Source organism: Larimichthys crocea, chromosome XIII (genome assembly GCF_000972845.2).
Source record: "Larimichthys crocea isolate SSNF chromosome XIII, L_crocea_2.0, whole genome shotgun sequence".
Taxonomy (NCBI): Eukaryota; Metazoa; Chordata; class Actinopteri; family Sciaenidae; genus Larimichthys; species Larimichthys crocea.
Genome location: NC_040023.1, coordinates 4,923,410 through 4,942,764, shown reverse-complemented (window position 1 = coordinate 4,942,764; position 19,355 = coordinate 4,923,410). Strand labels below are relative to the sequence as shown.

General features: G+C 40.0%; 1 long non-coding RNA gene across 1 annotated transcript in view; it reads left to right on the top strand.

Moving 5' to 3' along the window:
* LOC113747239 (uncharacterized) overlaps positions 1–15,108 on the top strand; it is a 170,849-nt gene extending 155,741 nt beyond the window's left edge. Inside the window, exon 4 of the long non-coding RNA XR_003463469.1 lies at positions 11,954–15,108. This is a non-coding gene — a long non-coding RNA (uncharacterized LOC113747239). The remainder of the gene's footprint in view (positions 1–11,953) is intronic.
* Positions 15,109–19,355: the final 4,247 nt, after the last annotated feature.

The following is a 19,355-nucleotide window of genomic DNA, read 5'->3' as shown; positions in this document are numbered from 1 at the left end:
TCTCACAGCAGAGTATGTAGCCAATATGGCGCCTTTTCTTTTCCTCGACAGCAACTATACTCTTGTCTATGAAAGTACCTTTGAAATACAGCTCCCATGGTGCTTTGATTGAATGATTTAATCACCAAATCAGTGGTTCTTTCAGTCCTTGAGAGGTCTCTAGTGGGACCTCTGGCTCAATTACACATCTTTTGAGTGTAATTTAATTCACAAGAACTGATCCCAAGTAACAGTCTGGAAGAATGAGTACAGAACCCTAATCACAGTCTCGACCCTCGTTGCTATTATTTCCCTGCAGTTCTACAATCCTACAAAAGGCTAAATAAATCAATCACAAAGAAAAATCTCCTTACACGGATGGTAAAACTCAAGTGGTGATGACACTAATGGCTTTATGTGTCAGTAACATGGAAGCAAGTGAGAACAGCAGGATTTAACTAGTTTGCAGTAGATATCAATGCGTTATGATTGAATCATGGGATCTCATCTTACCTTCCGATGAGAAAGCTTCGACTCTGCTGCAGTTGGACTGTATTGGAGATTTATAACAGGGCTCAATTGCATATCCATGTCCAACTACTGCCCCCTGCAGCATGTGATAGGAATTTATTGCACTGTAGCTGCATGTTTCTTAGTGTGCATTGGTTTTGCAGTTTGAAATGATGTTGAATAAGCATGTAAGGGGCATAAATGGGAACTGTTTTACATGATTACACAACTAGTTTTACCATTTTCAATGCTCTGTTGATAAACAAGTTCATAATTTAGCCTATATGATAAAGGAAAATAGTGACAAATGACAACCTCAGCCCAAAGTGATGCTTATTTGTCTGACCAACAGTCCAAAACCACAAATATTGGGACTTTACAATGATATAAAAGTGTGAAGAGAAGGTAATTCTTTCAACTCGGATCCTGAAACCAGTATATGTTTGATATTTCTACCAAATAAATCTAAGAAATTGCTCTGTTATTATTATTTATTAATTTCCCTATATAGATGTTTGCGAGTGAGCAGTTCAATAATCTTTTTTCTTTTTTTTTTTTTTTGGTAATATTTCTTAGAAGCCTGAACCAGTAAATATGCTGTTTGTAATTTACCCTCCAGTACGACAAATTTAAGAGTTTTGCGATCTGAGTGCCCGATCAACAGGACGACAGACTTTTGAAACCTTTACATCATTCCTGCTACAAAAATAAACCTGATTTTACACAGCTATGGTTACAGTTCAGTTTCACAGTTCAGGTATAAAATGAGAGACCATTGCTGACTATCCATAGTTAGTTAGTTAGGAAACGAATAACAAGTCAAGTCTTTCAAGTCAGGCACCAATGTTTTGTTGATTGATCCAACCACCTTGACCTTCGCCCTCTGTAGACTCTGTCTGTTTATAATAACTTCACACTACATTTTCCTTTGTCCATCCATCCATCCATCCATCCATCCACCCACCCATCCATCCATCCACCCATCCATCCATTATCTGTAACCACTTATCCTCATCAGGGTCATGGTGAGGCTGACTTTGCGTGGGAGTGTATTCTATGTATTTTTGACCCTTTCACCTGAATGTTTTGTGACTTGGACATGGAGATAGTGGACCGACAGTCTGTGAAAATACTGTATATGAGAGGGAGGTCAAAAGAAACATTATAATGGGAAATTCTTAATAATTCACTAAGTTCAGCACTATATTCCGTCCTTTCTATAACTTTAAGACACAGTGAAATAAAAAGTACTTTTTACATTGCCCCTGTTTTAACTTTTATTTATCTCTTGCTACATGTTGAATATAAGTGAATTTTTTTTACCTCTGCTCAGGCAATTAACTTTTTATTTTTAAAAAAACCCAGACAATTGGTAGGTGGCGAGATCGCCGATTGCTATCACAAGACTACTTGTCATTGAGATGGGCAAGATGCATATACAAATGGGGATTATGGTCAGGTGTCTCTTCTCAAAGGCTCACATGTATTTGCACACAAAGTTTGTTTGGAAAAAGTGTAAAGAATGGGAAAAGAAAAGCTTGAAGAAACTATCAAATTCAACTTGCCTTCGCATACGTGGCCATCCACTGCATGAAATGAGCGTGACGTTCAGACTGTCAGTTTCGGAAAGTTGCAAAAAAAAAAATTCAGATTCAGCCTTCAAATTCTGCCAAAAAGTCCTGGGGGGAAGAGAGTTTCAGACACTATTAGACAACGTTTGAAGCACGCTCAGCTTATCCTTGTTGGAGCTAATATAAATATATAAATCTAAAATAGTACAACAGATATATTTACAACCTGCAGATGTAATCCATTGTTCGTCAGTGTTCTTTCTTGGGTAAAAAGAGTCTCACGATACCACCTCTCTCTGGCTTCATAGACGTTTCACACCTCATTAAATGTATTTGAACAGATGATTTCTGCTTGAAATGGCAGCCCGTTCACAGGCTGCGTGTGCATCTTGAGATTGAACCACAGTGGATGCATTTCAAAATAGGCAAGTCAAATATCCCTGCTGAGGACTCAATATCCAACAGTGGGTAGACTCACTGTAAAATAGAATTCCTGAGGGAATATTTCCTTCAATTTTAATCATACAGCATTGCATTGGGGAATTTTTCCTGGTGGTTCAGGTAAGTTTCCGGGATGTGAAATGTATACTACCCATGAAATTCGTTCCCTGCCTCTGGGAGGGCAGCTGGCATTGTGAGAAAAACTTTTAGGGTAGTGAGCATGTAAAATGACCAGTGCAGGGTCATCTCAATCCATTCAAAAAGCCGCATTTTCATCCCCGTAATGAAGTCAGTGTCAGAATACGTTGGCACAGAGAGGGAAAATAAAATAAAAAGGTTTGAACTGCGATGGTGATTTTTGTCTTGATTTGCCTGTGGCCACCTGAGTCAGCGTTTGTTACAGCGCATTTCGTTACGGACCCAGACGAATTTATCTTGCCAGTAATCTAATTTAAATGCCGTGGGAGAGAGAGAGTGGGGTCTTGTGGTGCATACTATCGTGGCTCGAGTGCCAAAAAGTTGATATTCAGACCCAGCTAAAGGGACAAAGATAGAACACAGGCATTAATATTTCATGAGGGAATGCCATTTTCTTTGTATAATCAAAAGTCTTCTTATTTTGCAGTGGCATTTGATGAAGTGTTATCAAAACTGTAGCTGCCATGCATAAAAAGATATGTGGGCATCTTAATTATCGTGTGAATACATTACGCCTCTGATGTTGTCCTTGCATGGTCAGGGCCTTCACTGCTCCTCTGAGAGTAAAGATTTAACATTCAGATGGATTATTCATTCACATGGTAAATTCATCTATTGATTTAACTATGAAAGGATGCCATAGATGCAGGATGGTAGGATTTTTATCCCTGAAGCGTGACGCCCTCGCACAGCTCACGTCAACAGCTCAACTGTTCAACTTGCTGATTGCAACATTTTTAATGTCACCTTTTTTTACAGCCTCTGCTGAAAAGTTTATTAGTTTGAAGTTTGATTGACGACGTATTTGTTGTCTAAAGTGTAGCGTAGGTGTGTGACTGCGGTGCATATTGCTTTTTAGGTGCTGTGGAAAGAAGGGGAGGGAGGGTTGGACGGGGGTCAGGTAGTTTATTGGCCCATCACTTGGTAGTGCAACAGTATTACATTCCATTTGCATTCTAATTTTGTACAAATCCGCTGCTTGTTCAATGGGCCTTAGTGAGATGGATGCACAGGTTTATAATAAACAGGGGACATCATTATGCAAATGAGGAAAATATTACACCCAGGAGTCATAAAAACGTCTCTGATGTGTGTGGTGGGTGGTGCAGTCTTGAGAAAGTGTGGCACAACACTGTTCATTGCCCTACGCAAATGTCATTATAGTGAGATTAGAAGGCGAGGGGGGACCGAGTGTAGTGAAGCAGTCACTGACTTGGATAGTAGACTGATAGGTTTGGCATGGGAGTCTGTCTGTAGTACAACATCGGCCGCTGATTGCACGGAAGATGTACATGGCTTTTAATAATCAGATTTACTGAGCACAAAGCAGCTCTAATTGGTTTTAATTTTTCGCTAATTGGCATTTATGGAGAGCCGCTCAGCAGGAAAGAGCGATGGCGAGGAGAGGCGGGGTTGTGAATGAGCGGCCTCTGCGGAATGGCTGCGCTTCGTAGAGGCTGTCTGTCTCACACATTGACTCCTCTATGGTGAAATAAATAAATAAGAATAGCCAAACACTGGGAGAGACACAGCGGTACTTAGTTATGAGCCCCTAGTTAGTATTCAGAGAGAAAAGTGTCCATTAAGGTTAATTTTTAGTCTCTCCCCAGAGCCGGCTTAATGGACAGGAGCTCTAGCAGCCACCGGCTCCGGAGTCCCAAACTGAACTGAGCTCTGACACAAACACACGGCTGTGTGAGGAAACTTAATCTGCATCAAACGGTGTTGCATTAAAGCAGCCTGAAGGAGTCTCCTAAGACGTTCCGTCCCGGGAGACGGCACTGTACTGCTTTTAGTGGCTTTACAGTACCTCACATTATAGTCACAGTTCATGAAAATATACACTGTTAGGTAACCTGGACACAGATTGCTTATCCTCCGCTTGTATTAAAACTATCAGTCATGTTGTCGCTGTTTTCTTTTAACGCATTCATCTTCACGGTCACAGTTGAATTGGGCTATATTAGTCTTTATTTTAGCCCACCGTGTTCATGTTGTATTCATACATCTCTTTATAAGCAGTGCAGCGGGGGCCTCGGGCCTGCTCGCTCGGTGGCACGGATGTGATGAATGGCTGCCAGGTGCTGGCACTGCCTGCTGATGGATGCGGGGGAAAGTATGCTAATGGCCTATTGTTTTAAGGCCTTCGCCCGCCGTAACTTATAGCATTGTGAAAGCCTTTCGCTACAGCCCCATCAATTTGTCACGACCTAAAAGTTCAGAGTCAGAAAATAAAAAAGGGAATAGTGAGAAAGGGCTGCTGGGTGATTTAAAGTCAAATGTGCAGCAAGAGAGCCCGCAGAGTGAAGTAGGAGGTGGTGTAATGCCTGGTGTGCCATATGTTTCATGGCACGTGTTTGCATAACATACAGCTTGTTCTTGTAAAATGGATATTTAGTTTATAGTGTGCAGGGCGCCTTAGCTGATACAACATCTGTGCAGATGGCTGTGGGTGATAACTCAGTAGATGTCATTAGAATAAAAAAATAAAAAAAAGTCAGAAATAAACCAGAACAAATTATATCCTCTCTGGAAGTTTTTCTAGCGATACAGTATGTCACACAGTGTGTAAGTTGCAGCGTGTACATTAGCCTCAGAGAAAGAGTGGTAGACGGCGTAGGAAGTGGATTTGAACCCATCAAGTTGACACCTCTTCATTTCCAGTGTCAGTGTTGTACCTGCAAGGAAGCAGGGACATTCCCAAGAGATCAAGTCTCTCCATCCTTGGCAGGTCTCCCCTGCAACATTCACGAGTGGCAGTACATCTATCTCACCTGTTCTGCAGATATTTAGCAGCTTTACAGTAAAATCCACAGACGAAAGTTTCTGCGCGGGGGGAAGATTAAGCTTTAAACAAAGGGGAGGGGTGCTGAGGCGGGACGAGCGAGTGGAAACCGCCTCAGCTGATTGGCCGATAGGCAGAGACACCTGTCAACCGAGCCTGCAAACGTTCTGCTCTTACAGCAATAAAAATTTTACGTGATGGGGAGTGAGTGAGTCATTAAACGCCTCTCTGCTAAAACTAAGTCAGTGCAACAGTCCTGCGATAAATCCTCCTTTCACGTTGGTAGAGAGAGGTGTTAGCCTGCTGTCATTGATATATATTGATATTGGGGTGGACAAAATGATAGAAACACAGTACAATTTGATAGCACCACAAACTACATCCTCTAAAATGAACATACAGCTGAATTAACACGTCTCTAAAACCACACAAACTCGTGATGGCCGGATTTATTGCAGCAGTGTTGTATTAGATGCCATTGATTATCTAGGTGTACCCAATAAGGTTGCAACTGAGTGTGTTATGACCATATAAAGTTGATAAAGCCAATGTAAAATATCGCTGCCTATAAATGCTTTCTATTATGTAACGTTGTTAGTGCCGTTCTTGTTGTTACTGTGACCTGTGATCAGACGCTGCAGCTTGACTTTGTCTCGGCTAGGCCTCACTTGTCAAAGACATACTGTATTTATCTCAACATGACGTCCTAATTAAATAAAGCTTATACATACACTATGGTTATATTGATGTTTTTTTCTTTCTAACATAAGTGCAAACAGTCTGAATCAGACAATAAATGCATTTAGAAATATTTGAAATAGTTTTGGACCCAAGAGAAGAAGAAGAATAAAAAGATTTAGTCGATGTCCTCGCAGTGTTGCATGACCGGGAAGAATATTTTTGTTATCTTCGATTTTGAATTTGTTTTCCAGTCCAGAAAAGTGACCTGAGCTCATTATTGAACCACAACAGTGTATTTAGGCTCCAAATATTTCTGGAAACCATTTTTCTTTTGGCTCTCTGCAGTCGACTCAGTGGTTAGATTAAACGCGTTTAAACTGTGATTTATCAGCACGCAGTATGTTCAGCTGATATGCTGTGAATGAAAATAGCACTAACCCTCGACCAACTTTCTGTTTCTATTTCTGTTTTTCAACATGTGCAACATGTCTGTTAATTCCAGCTTGTTAGAGGCGTCAGCACTTGACACTAAAGGGTCCTGTTTAAATCTGTGACAATGACTCCTTATTTTCCTCCCTATGCTTCCTTATATACTTATTAAACTGCTGCCCTTAGGTTGTCAGTCTGGCTGCACCGTCATCTGACTGTACTGTAACCAAGCTTTTGTGGCAGATGACCCCAAACGTCTGCTAGTGGATATAATGTTACTAAAATCACAAACATTTTGAATCTAAGTCACATGTTCACTCATTTTAGCTCAGGTTTGGTCTCCACCAACTCCTCAGGGAAGTATCGAGCTTGTTAGTTGCTAAATTTTCACCCCAGCTAGACTCAAAAAAAGTAAAAATAAAGAGCAGAAAGACCCTCAAAAGCCTTTTGGAAATACAGACTTGGGTGATAGAACTTTCATATTTGACAAATTGCCGATATGAAAATACTGATAAGTGCAGCTTTAATTCGTGACCTTAAATTTCAATTACATTTCAAGAAGCCAGCAGCAGAACTGATAAGAAAGTTCCAGCTTATTAGAATTTGAGTCTCAGCTATCATTATCATCAGTTATCAAAAAGGTGAAGCCAGGGCTGATTTTTTCTAAAGCACTTCAGCTGGAGGTGAAGTTGAAAGTCAGCATAACTCTAAGGTCTGTAATAATCACATAATAACACTTTGTTGTCACCTCCAAATGTTTGTGACTAACCAGGGAGGTGATGCTGAATCATTCGACTGTCTTGTGTTTCTCATTATCAGTAAGAAAAATGGCTAAAACTGCAAAAGTAAGAACATAAATAAACCTAAATTATTCTTTCATTAGACTCTTTCAGCTGTCCTCATTGTTGGCTTTGCTCTAACATCTCTGGCTTTTCAACAGCTAATCCTAAAAATCAGCATTATCCAGTAAGAGCTTCGGCGCAGTGTTCCAAAAAGGCCTCAGACCTGAAGAAAAGTCTGATATGTTCGGGGGGCTTTTGTCTCCGTACTGTGTGTCAGTTCCACTTCATAGCCCTGAGAAAAATTCGAATGGTTGTCTGAGCAAACTAGCAGACTTGTTATACAAGGCACAGCATGTACAGGCCCATTCAGCTAATCATGCTGTACTTGGTGATCTGCAGCATCTTGACTTCATTTTCAATTTATAACTTTCTTAAAAAAAAAGTTGGAAAAGCTAGAATATATCTAAAAATGCATGCTTTCGCAAAATTTAAAGATATCAGTGACTAACCGGCGTCATATCCAGGAGAAGTGGAAATCATTTCACTGGTGAATATTGTGTAGCATTTCAGAGCTTTCCATTTTGCGAGAGGATATATTCTGCCTTATTTCTCCTAGATGTATCCCCTCCTAAATCTCTCACTTTCACACTCCCCTATTTTTTATTTATTTATTTATTTCCTTCTTAATCTTTCTCGTTTTACATATTCACTGCAGACATCCAGATCCGGGCAGATAAACACTCTGCGCTGTGTTTCTAACAGGCCATTTTGCATAACAAGGAACACGATACGTGACATCAAAGACATTAATTGGCTTAAAGTGCTTCCTGATGAAAAATCTTTCTCTCCCTCTCTCTCTCTCTCTTTCCGTCTGTCTCTCTCTCCCTGTACTGGTTCTGTGTCCGTTGTGGGACGTAAGACCTTGAATCTCTACAAGAATGAATGAATGTAAACACAGATAATAACCTAGAAAATCCATTCAGTGGAGCAGCTGTGACCCTTGATTTTCTCCCAGACCCTGCAGTAATCTCTTCCCGAAGGACAGTGCTGACAAAGTATGATGTGCATACCCTCCCTGCTTTCAATTTATTCAAAATAACTGGTGATGTAATTTGGTAATGTAGGTATGAGTCTGTATATCATTCTCTATTTTCTTTTTTTTTCCCAGACAGAACCACAGATAAGCATTTCCGCTCTGTTTGTCACATAACCTTGAATATACAATATATATTATCTCAGAGGACAAAGTCACATGGAAGTCTTTTTTTTTTTCCTCTTTATTAGCAAAAAGATCCCTGCTGGTCACATCAGCGAAGCTCATCCACTTGTCCTTGTGTAATAGCTGCTACTACAGGCTTATTAATATAGTGATTATTTGTTGGAGAGCTGAACCTGGAGCATGCAAGTGTCAGTCATAGATCTCCAGGCTAGCTTTGTGATTACAGTTACGATACAGTTTATTTAAGAGACGCATTTATGCAGTCAACTCTTCTCAAAACTTTTTTTTGAATCAAATGAAGGTTGAATAAAGGTGAACTGCAGTGCCAGCCAATAGAGGGTATTTGTTAAAGGAGCAAATAAAATAGTTATGCTTTGAGCATTCTAATAGACTTTCAAATGAAGCTTTCGTGTATGAAATGAAGCTCTATTATCAGGCAGATGAGTGGAGGGGAAGGACCCAAATGCAACCTGACAAGGAGAGTTCAGTGATAATATTCAGTGATAAAACGCTAGATACAAAAGCTTAATGAAATAGGTAGCAAGTCCAAACAGGGGTGATTGAAAATCCACACACTATACAAAGAAATTATAAATTTACGGAAAATAACTATACACCTCCTTTTTACGGTAGTTTTCTGTTTTTTTAATATCGTATTCAAAACTTTGTTTATGTATGTATTATGTCAATAATGACAAATTTCAGTACAAAAAATGAATATATTATTTATTACTGTATTTTTCTGCTTTCTTAAATTACATAAAATGTCAGAATGCCAGTCATTTGACCACTTTTTGAAGATTTTGTCATTTAAGTATTGACAGGGTGGTTGACGAAATGAGACACAGGTGGATATGGGAGTCAGGTGAGTCAGGCTATCTGATGAACAGGTAGAGAAGGCAATAGGCTTGTCTGATATTAGACAGACAGACGCAGACCTGCACGACTTCCGTCACTGTCTTGCTGAGTGCGTTGCATGTGTGCATTAGTGATTATGTCTTGCTCTTGAGGCATGGAAACGTCAAAGTCACATGCAGTTGTGTGATGCAGTTTCCTTTCATGAGCTGCAGAAGGGAAAGGCTTGATGGGAAATGACTGAATTAACTCTAAGTTAAAACAGTTGGCTATGTAAGAAATGTTTTACCACTCACAAAACAAAACAGCACTTCCGTTATAATTGTATTTATCAACCCTAACTCTTAAGCAGGTACATGTACATTACATTTCTCAAAATATCTGAGTTCTCCATAATTGAAAATTGGTGAAAACCATTGACTGAAATTATTTGGAAAAGTTATAAAACATGTTCATTTATTTTAATACAAACATATAGTTGCATTGATTTGTAGTGAAGTGTTGGTTCTAGCAATTTTCATATACCTATATCACATACATATATTGTTCCTGGGATTGGAAGTATTATTTGCACTACAGTTGCAGGATATAATTATGTATGCATCCCTGTTGTAAACATCATATAGCCTATAATAAAAGCCAGCTGAATAAGAACAATCGCCTGCATCTAGCAACACATCGGGTCAGTGCTCAATTCAGGCAGGGAGCGAATGATTAGTAGAAGTTATTATTCTGCATCATTTGTTTGCTTTGCCATTGTTGTCATCAATGCTGCTGCAGTATATCCTAACTTGATTAAAATTTTATTCTTAGTCTTTTATTTATTTTTTGTATCGGCCTGTTTGTTTTCAATATCTTTATCTAAGTAGCTTTTCAGCTTATTAAAAAAAAAACCCTAATGGAGTCAAATGTTTCTCATGCAGTTTAAGTGATCTGCAAAGTGAAGTAATAAGTCAGGAAATGGCTGAACAGAGGGGCAAAAAGCCAGAGGTCCATGACAGCTAAAATGACTGCATTTTGTATTCTCTTTCCTAATGGGCTCGGCTCCAGTCGTGCAATACACACAAATTCATCACTAACTTACCAACATCACTAAGAAAAACAGACAAAATTACAAAGTAAATGAGTGTAAAAAGGGTGCAGAAGACAGCCAGTAACAGCGGCTTTCACAAGCGATTGACTTTTAGCCACTATATTCCTATGTACTATGTTGAATATTAAGGGGATATATTGCAGTATATTAAAAAATATATTAAAAACCATTGTAGTTTCTGGGATTCTCTCTCTTTATAGACAAAACAAAACACTGCTTGGTACGAAGTCATGTAAATTGTTGGAGAAAGGGGTCGGTTGAACTTCTAAGCCGGCTTCTCGCTTGAAAGCAACAAAAAGCCAACACCGCAGAGTGACGTGTGATGGTGCACAATTTATTCACTTCTTTAACTTTAAGGGCTTGGTCTCACAGCATTTATGCAGTATTATCAGTACAGTTATTTCCGTGGACTTGCCATGATCAGTTGGGTAACCTGCAGAGGCAAAGCTGATTTGTACAACACAAACCATCGATTGCTGTCTTTAGAGTCCTGACCTTTCAAGGAACAGAGTAAAAAAGAAGAAGCTAAGATATTAGCTGTCCCACACCATCCAGTGTTGAACAACACTTCTCTTGTGAATGACGCCAGTGTTGTTGTGAAAAGAGGCCCAAAAAACATCTAATTATTCCTTTAAAAGAAACACATAGGTTCACATTATTTGGATATCTCTTTGTGTACGTTACATCCTTAAGACGGCAAACCGATACAACGAGACATAACTATGGCATAGACCCTAGACGCCAAGAGAACTTTACTCTTTGTGTCACCAAGCCTCCATGGAAATGCAAGTAAACAAGTGCCACTCTCCGGTGTGACCGGCTACCAACACAGACCAAGGGCTTTACTGAAAAACCTTTTTCCTGCATGAAGTATGAATCACTGTTCAAAAAGCAACAACAACGACAACTTACATGAGGTGTATTAAATTTAGATGTAGCCGAGTCACCCTGACCTCCATCCTGCTGCGAAAGATGTTAATTAAAAACTTAAAAACGGTGGAGTGCATGACACGGTCCATCTGGAACACTCAGACCTCTCAAACCAGATTAAACCTGCATCTACTGTACCACAGCATGTTATGAGAAGAGTTTTCAAAAAAAGTACAACTGCAGACTGAAAGTGGGAATCTCACTTCCGCATGGTAATTTCTTCAGATAAATCTTTATCTAAAACTTGCAGATGTTGCCTCGGCGTATTTGGATACACAAATATCCACCAAAGCAAGCTGTGCTTGATGTAATTAGGCATTCTTCCAGTTTAATCAAGTAATCCCAACGCCAGACACACACGTACCGACTTTCTCACTGTTTGAAAGCAACTCAATTTCCAGGCAGAAACATCAAGCAGTGTTCCTGCCTATAAAGTTCATCTTCCCATTCACATTTCTGTTTATCTGCTCTTCATTACAGACTCCCTCTATCATCCCGGCTGCGACTTGACACCGCTTCCAGGAACCTCTTAGAAAAACAACTGCATATTCACCAGTCAGGATTTAGTTGACTTTTCCACAGTGGCTTTGCATAAATCAACTTTGGAAGTGATCCCCGAAGGTTCATCACGGGAGCCGTGCGGCGATAAAAACCCAACAATCAGTTATTATTTTTCACAATGGTGGGAGCAAATTGCAGCAGCGGCGCGCTGTGCCTGAAAAGTGGGTGAGATTTTAGCTGCTTAACCGTGGGTCATCTCCTGTAAGTAGTGAGGCCTTTGGATTAGCTACTCCTACACTGCTGTAATGTGGGACTGCTACATGTGGGAGTACACATGACTAGGTGATGGCGCACATGCACACACACTGTAGGCCTCTTTGTATACACAGCGCTGTTGATCAATATGTGTGATGCAGATTCAAGTGAAGAGATACTTGGCTTGCTGACACCTACACAAAAACCAATGCTCACATAGGCGTGACATCCTCCTCCGCTTGACATCACTTATTTAACAGTTACTGTATATCAACACAAGCGGCTCTGATGGGACTGATCTACAGCGTGGAGTGTTTGTATGGGTTTACAGTTAATGTCAGGCTGATATTCTTGATGGTATTTTATTTATATGATTGGGTATATATGTAGGACAATTCAAACATACTTACAAACAACAGTTTAACCACCAGAGGTTAATTAATCTGCAGGTAACCACAGCAACAATACTCGTTACGCTTTACACCTTGATGAAAGGTGAAAGTAACCGATGGTTACCTGAAAACAGTGGAAGTAAACAGGATTTCTTACATGTTGCTCAAAGGCTGTAGCTGCCATTCAAGATAGAGAAGTTGTGTCCTTATTTAGGGGCACTGTGATTTAGACTAATTCTCTCAGTATTTAGAAAATCTTTCTACAGACCGGGCTCAATCCAAAGCAGCAATATTTCTTTCCAAAAAACAAAACAATGATGCACAGATTACTGTGAATAATCCGAAAATCTTTCAAGCGGATTCCTTTTATCCATCTTTTTTAGGGATTCATAAAAAGAATTGTGGTGGTTTTGCAAGTTTATGATGTAGCACTGCCACGCTTCAGTGGCAAGAATAACATGCAGGTAAGTATGTTTATATAAGTGAGTTAATGATGAACCATCATTGTCATCATGCATGAATCATACAATAATAATAATAGGCTAATTTTATACTTGATCGATGATGACGAAGATACTGAAAAACGGCGATGCTTGGCAGAATAGTACATTTTAGAGAGACTCTTGAATTTCACAAATCATGTTTGCAGGGGAGTTCATGTGTTATTAACAGTGAAGCACCCCCTTGTTGTGGAGAGTTGTAGTCATCAATGGCCAGCTCAGGCAGTGGTGAGAAAGTGCACAGAAGTCCAAGATGTCTTATGCTGAAAGGTTTGTTGAAGCTTGGCCAAGGAGAACGGAAGATTTATCAACATACTTGTCAGGACATGATGCCGCTTCACTTCTAAAGAAGCTGTCCTCTCTGACTCATCTATACGCCCTGAGCATAATGATACAAACACTTTATGTCCATGAATTATCACACTTAATGCATTGGTCTGACATTGCTATCTGACTCTGTAGGAACTTCTACGTTATGCAACTGTTGTGTCGAGAGAGTCAGACGGCCCTAATCCTCTGACCTCGGTTACCATAGTAATGATCAGAATGTCGCCTGCTTCCCTAAAGACAAACATACAGCTGGTCTGCATCTCCAGGAGAGAAGTCACAACCTAGCACTGTCTCTGCAATGAACTCAAGACATATGACGGATCATATGTGACGTGCTAGAATAGAAAATTATAGTTCGCACTCTGAACTCCCCTTGTTGCCTGCGCTGGTTTTCTCATCCAAGGGCACGCAGGTTAGGGTAACTGCCGTGAATATGATCAACATGAAGGTCTTAATTCAAAATGAGGGATAATAATTATTTATTAATATTTATTTTGCTGGCAAGTTTTGGTAATATTTGAATTTCAGCTAATTAAATACCCAAACAGATTGAAGAATGTGCTTCTTTAAAGAGGTCAAAACGCCAGCAACACTTAAAAATGTGTTGTTTGAATTCTTCATTTTCATTGCAGGTTAGGTTTCTGTTTAGTGTTGATGCTTTTTTTGCCTGTGACTCTATGTTGCCATTGGAATCTATTGTAATTTCTATAAAAAACAAGCTATACGTGCATCTAAAACTGCGGCTGTCATGCTCTATATGTGCCACAAATGTTCAAATGTGTTGGATTTGCCGTCACACCCCAATCGGTGATTTCGCAGCAGGTGTTTTGGCCTTGGCAGCTGTTTAGAAATGCCTGTTACGGCATTGCTGATTGGGGTGGGGCAGCATGTCTGAGAGTTTCAGCTCACAGGGAGCAGAGCAGCAGCCCCTTTTGTGGTTTAGTCCTGATTTACCCATCAAGAGCATTTTAACATTGCCAAAGGAATTTCATTAGCCTGGCTGTCAGCGGAGACTTCAGGCCATGGTTTAAAGGCTTTTCACTGCTGACAAGGAGAACATTGTGGGGGAAACGGTGAATTCTTGAAACTTTTGACATGAAAATGGTGCCATTCAAAGATAGTTTAGCTGCATAACATATATAATACAAAGAGACACTGGTTCAAATATGTAGTTTGAGGCTTGTTTAGGTTTCATTCTGCATTTAAATTCAGTACATGGACAACAAGCATTCCCTTTAATTATGAAACACACTGAAGAAAGCAGCGACCGAACTTCCTTTGCTGTTTGTTTGTCTCTGCATTGTAGAGGGAACTGAAAACAAATGATTGTCTAGCCATTACCTTCGTCATATGAATACCTGCAGTCATTTCAAACATCAGCAGTCATATTCGACAGTGATTACTGGCTATTTTGAACTTGCTTGGGGAAAGTTTTATTCTCCTGTGAAGCAGAAAATACTTTTCGAAAGTATAAATTTGTGTTGTTTGTCCAAATAAGTTTTCTAGTGTGGTGTCTTCTTTGTGTCGTTCAGGTGTGTTAAACCATAAACCATCCAGAAAATCTGCCGAAAAAAGAAAATGCAAATGAATGAGCGTTTCCATCCATCCACCCGCATTATGCGATTATTGAACAGCTGGTGGTGCTAATTCCAGTTGGGTGCCAATTATACCATTGCAAATAAAGTGGATACAACAGTGGATACAATTTTTTTTTACGGGAGCCATTTTGACATGAAATAGTAGGTGTTAACAGTGATACTAATTAAGGTCCCGTTCCATTCAGGTCAAACAGAGTCAGGGTGCTGCTGTGGTGCATGATGGTTCACTGGAAAGCCTGTGCTGCATAAATGGAACCTTAATTAGTATCACTGGTACTCCAGGCAAACCTCGAATGGTGAGAAACAATGTAGAAAACAAAATGTATGTTTTATGTATTAATTTGAGTAACATGGCACAGGCATGGTGATCTGATCCACAGAGCATCGCCGGGAGCTTGACTGACTAATCATCCAATCGTGACGTACCATTCCTAGTGTGCACACACATACTTGAAAACTTGTAAACATAAAAGAAACATGGGCAAGTCTAGTCAAAATCACACAAGTCCAAGTCAAGTCATTTATTTTTCTTAAGTTTCCACTTATTAAAATAATAAGTCTAAAGCCTAAACTAGAAATATGCCAGCTTGAAATATACCACAGTTGTTCCTTTAAAGCATCTTATCTTGAGAGAAACCTAGAATGTGGCATTGTTCCAACGTGGAAAATTAGTACACATTGCACAGAGAGTAGAAAGAGCAAGGTTAATGGGGGCACAACAGCTCATTTTTGCCCCCGGTGCCCCCTGGCAAGTTAATGCAGGCATGGGATCTGTGCATGGTTGCCAAATATCTGTGTTGAAAATATCTATATTTAATCCGTATTGGTGTCTGCTGCTGTACCATCTCTCACGCTACAGCAGTAGTACTCAAAGATGAAGAATACTCTAGGGAAAACAATACATTAAAGCAGGGCCGTTTTTTGCTATGGGCAGTGTGGGCGACCCAGGCCCAGGGCACAAGCTATGCGAGGGTGCACGAGCGCCCTGTAAAAACAAAACGTGGAGTGGGCGCCCTCATTGTCACGTCAACTTACTGCTGACAGTCATACAGGTTGTGTGTGTGTCAGAAGAGCCACAGGGACGGGACGGGGGATCAACTTGCGACTGCAGAGGTTGGCAAGGTGGAGGGGGTGGGGGATAGACCCCAGGCGGCAGGCCACACAACACAAACAGGGGTGGGGGGTAGATCGCCCAGGGCGTAAAACAAACAAAAAAACATCAGTTACGGGAAGCCACAAAGTTTCTGGTCCATATCAGAATCTGCCTTCAAATCCTGACATCGGCCAAACCTTTGCTGATATCACTGAGCAGCCTAACATCCCCTCGTTATCAATACACATGTTCAACCACCTGCTACTTTTAACATTAACAGCTTCTCTTTGCGACATTAAAAACTCAGTCAGCCCTGTAATACTATTTTTCCGTCCGAGATCATCATTCCACCTCCCGTCCCTCTCCATGCTGGCTTTATCTCACTCTTACTCATCATCTCTGCTGATCTGTGTTTCTAAGCCTTAATGTGCCTTCTACACCGCCTCCGCTGACCCCGCTCAGCTCCTTTTGCCTTATCCTCCCTGACTCAGCCTATCTGCACGCCGTCTACACTCCCCATAGTCCTAACCTTAGCCTGCTTCCATTTGTTGTTTCCCCACAGACATTTTCATTAAGATGATGTCAGGATAGACTTGGCTCATTCTGCATTATGTTTACTCAAGGAGATACAGGCCCGGACGTCTTTCTCCTATGTTGTGATCTTACCGGGCTTAACACAGCTCTCTTTAAATAAGTAGAAATAATTGAAACATTCAAATGGAAGATGATAAGATAAGCCTGTGGAATCAAAATGATTAAGTCCTTTAGGATTTAGTAAGATGCATACATTAGAAATTCACAATGAGCAATAGAGGAACACATTAAAGTAGTGGTTCCCAATATGGGGGTCAGGACCCTTTCCAGGGGTCCTAACATGAAGCTGAGGTATTAAACAGATGATTAGAGAAACAAATACTCACGCAAAATAGTTTTTGTTTTTGCTTCCTTGCAAAATATTGCAAACTTTTACCAATTCCCAATCACCCATATCAAACATTGGGAGAAAGAAAAATCGTTCTTTTAGTTCAGCTGTCCCAAAACCCATATCCGATTCCAAGACTTCCTTAAGATAGATTTGTTTAAAAACACTGAAGCAACAGAAGCCAAAAAATCTTGACTTTTAGTCCCTAGCAAGTGTCAAGCTCCAAAAACACTGCTTCCTACATTTACAGTTGCATTTTTGAATTTGGCCGTCTTAGCCTAGTAAAAATCTGTCTTTCAAACGCCATGCTCTCAGCTTGTGATGTAGTCTTTTGTTTGTTTTTGTCTGTTTGCAGATCAATATCATGCCAGGCGTAGGTGATAAAAGTTACCGCCCCGCTCCCTTATGTCCAAACCAAGCTTTTCTAGATGGCACAGAATTAACCAGAAGGTTTAACAGTAATTACTAAATGGCAGGCATAACAAACATTAATCCATAAAACTTTATATAGACATGCATGGTCCCAAGAGGTCGAATCCTACTTACTTGATGCACTGACAGTACCATTATCAAGTCAAAACTCCAACTGATCTGATACTTTGTTTTAATACTAGCAAAACGACATTACCATCAGCCTCAATTGTAGTTTTTGGCTTTGTCCACCACAACTTTCATAGGATAGACACCCATGTCCAACACTGTATCCTGTTCTCCTTTATACACCCATGTGGTAGACCCACTGTTAGCATTTTAGTTAGGCCCAGCATGCACCTGTTGGTCATGCAGCATTTTGGGTGTGTTGATGTTGATAACTTCATCGACTCCTCCAAAAACCACAGAACACATTATCACAGAATGAGACAAGAGATCTGACCTTTAAAGTGTAAAATCACTGCCCTGAGTGAGGTTGCAAGCCAAAACCGATGGGAAACAGTGCGTAAAAAAGCGAGTTGATCTTCAGAGAGTAAATTGCTCTATTTGCTTTTAAAATAAGCACAGTAGAGTAAAACAAAGGTTGATAGTAAATGGATGTGATTTGGGCTCTGCAGGCTGTGCACTAGTAAGCAATAAGTCATAATGATCGCCCAGCCTATACTGTCATCAGCTGAATAAAATCATTCAAAGTGTACCCCTGCAGTGTTGCACCAATTAAAGTTAGTTTTACATCAAACTTTGCGATGTTAACAATGTGTGTATTTAACACTGAGCACTACACTTTCATGCTGTGTGTATCAGTAATTATCAGGCTCTTGTGCATACAGAGTATTACTGAGCTGTCACATGAAAGGTTGTCTTGGGTCACTCCTACTGTGGTAACAAAGCAAGATGACAGAAGGTTATTACGGGTCATTTGTCTATAAAGTGGGCTGTGTTTTCTAGTCATGTTTAAACTGCACAGTTGGAACCGTTAACGCTGCATTTCACTTTTTAACCCACACATTCCTTCTTTCTTCAGCTGTGTCGAGTCTCCGTGGATTTTTCCTAATTACTCTCTTCTGTGCAACTACGGCAGAGCAAATCAGGCATGGAGAATGAGTTCTCCGACAAGGACTTTAACAGCCGTGATATTTCTTTTGTCGCAGATTTCAGACAACTGCCAGGCTTTGCAGTGGCACTCTGATTGCCGTGCATTAAACGCAGCATGTGTGCAGCCAGGTACTTTCTGGCTGAGGAGCTGAAAGTGAGGTTCTTATATGGGCTTATAAGGTTTGACATGAATCCTACAGGATTGAAATGGTATTTTATAGTTAATAGATGAGCTTGACCCAGGGCTCTTAAAGGTGTTTTAGAGCTTGGACACAATAAAGAAAATATAGAAATTCCACTCTTATGTAATCATCAACCCACATTGGTGAAATGTAAGTTCTCTGTTAAGTATAATTTAAAGTACTTGAACTATTTCCATATTATTTTTTCACTTTGTTCTTTTACTTTTCTACAGTTCAAAAAGAATATTGTATGTTTTACTCCACCACATATGTTTCACAGATATAATTATCAGTTTCACTGCAGGTTGAGATTTTAAAAGATATGATTGTTTTTTTTAAATGAAACCAATGTTGGTGCAGGCTGTTAGTCCATCGCTTTAGTCCAGACAAACATTCATGGTTCCCAGAGGGATGAATCATACTAACTTTGTTTATTTCTTCTAGCTCCACCTGCAGGTTCACTATGTCGTAATGTATTTTACAGAAATATCTCCACAACTGTATTGTGTTAATTAATGTATTAATTATCCTGAAACTTGCTTCATATGTGCATGGTACCCAGAGGTTAGACCCCAGTGATTT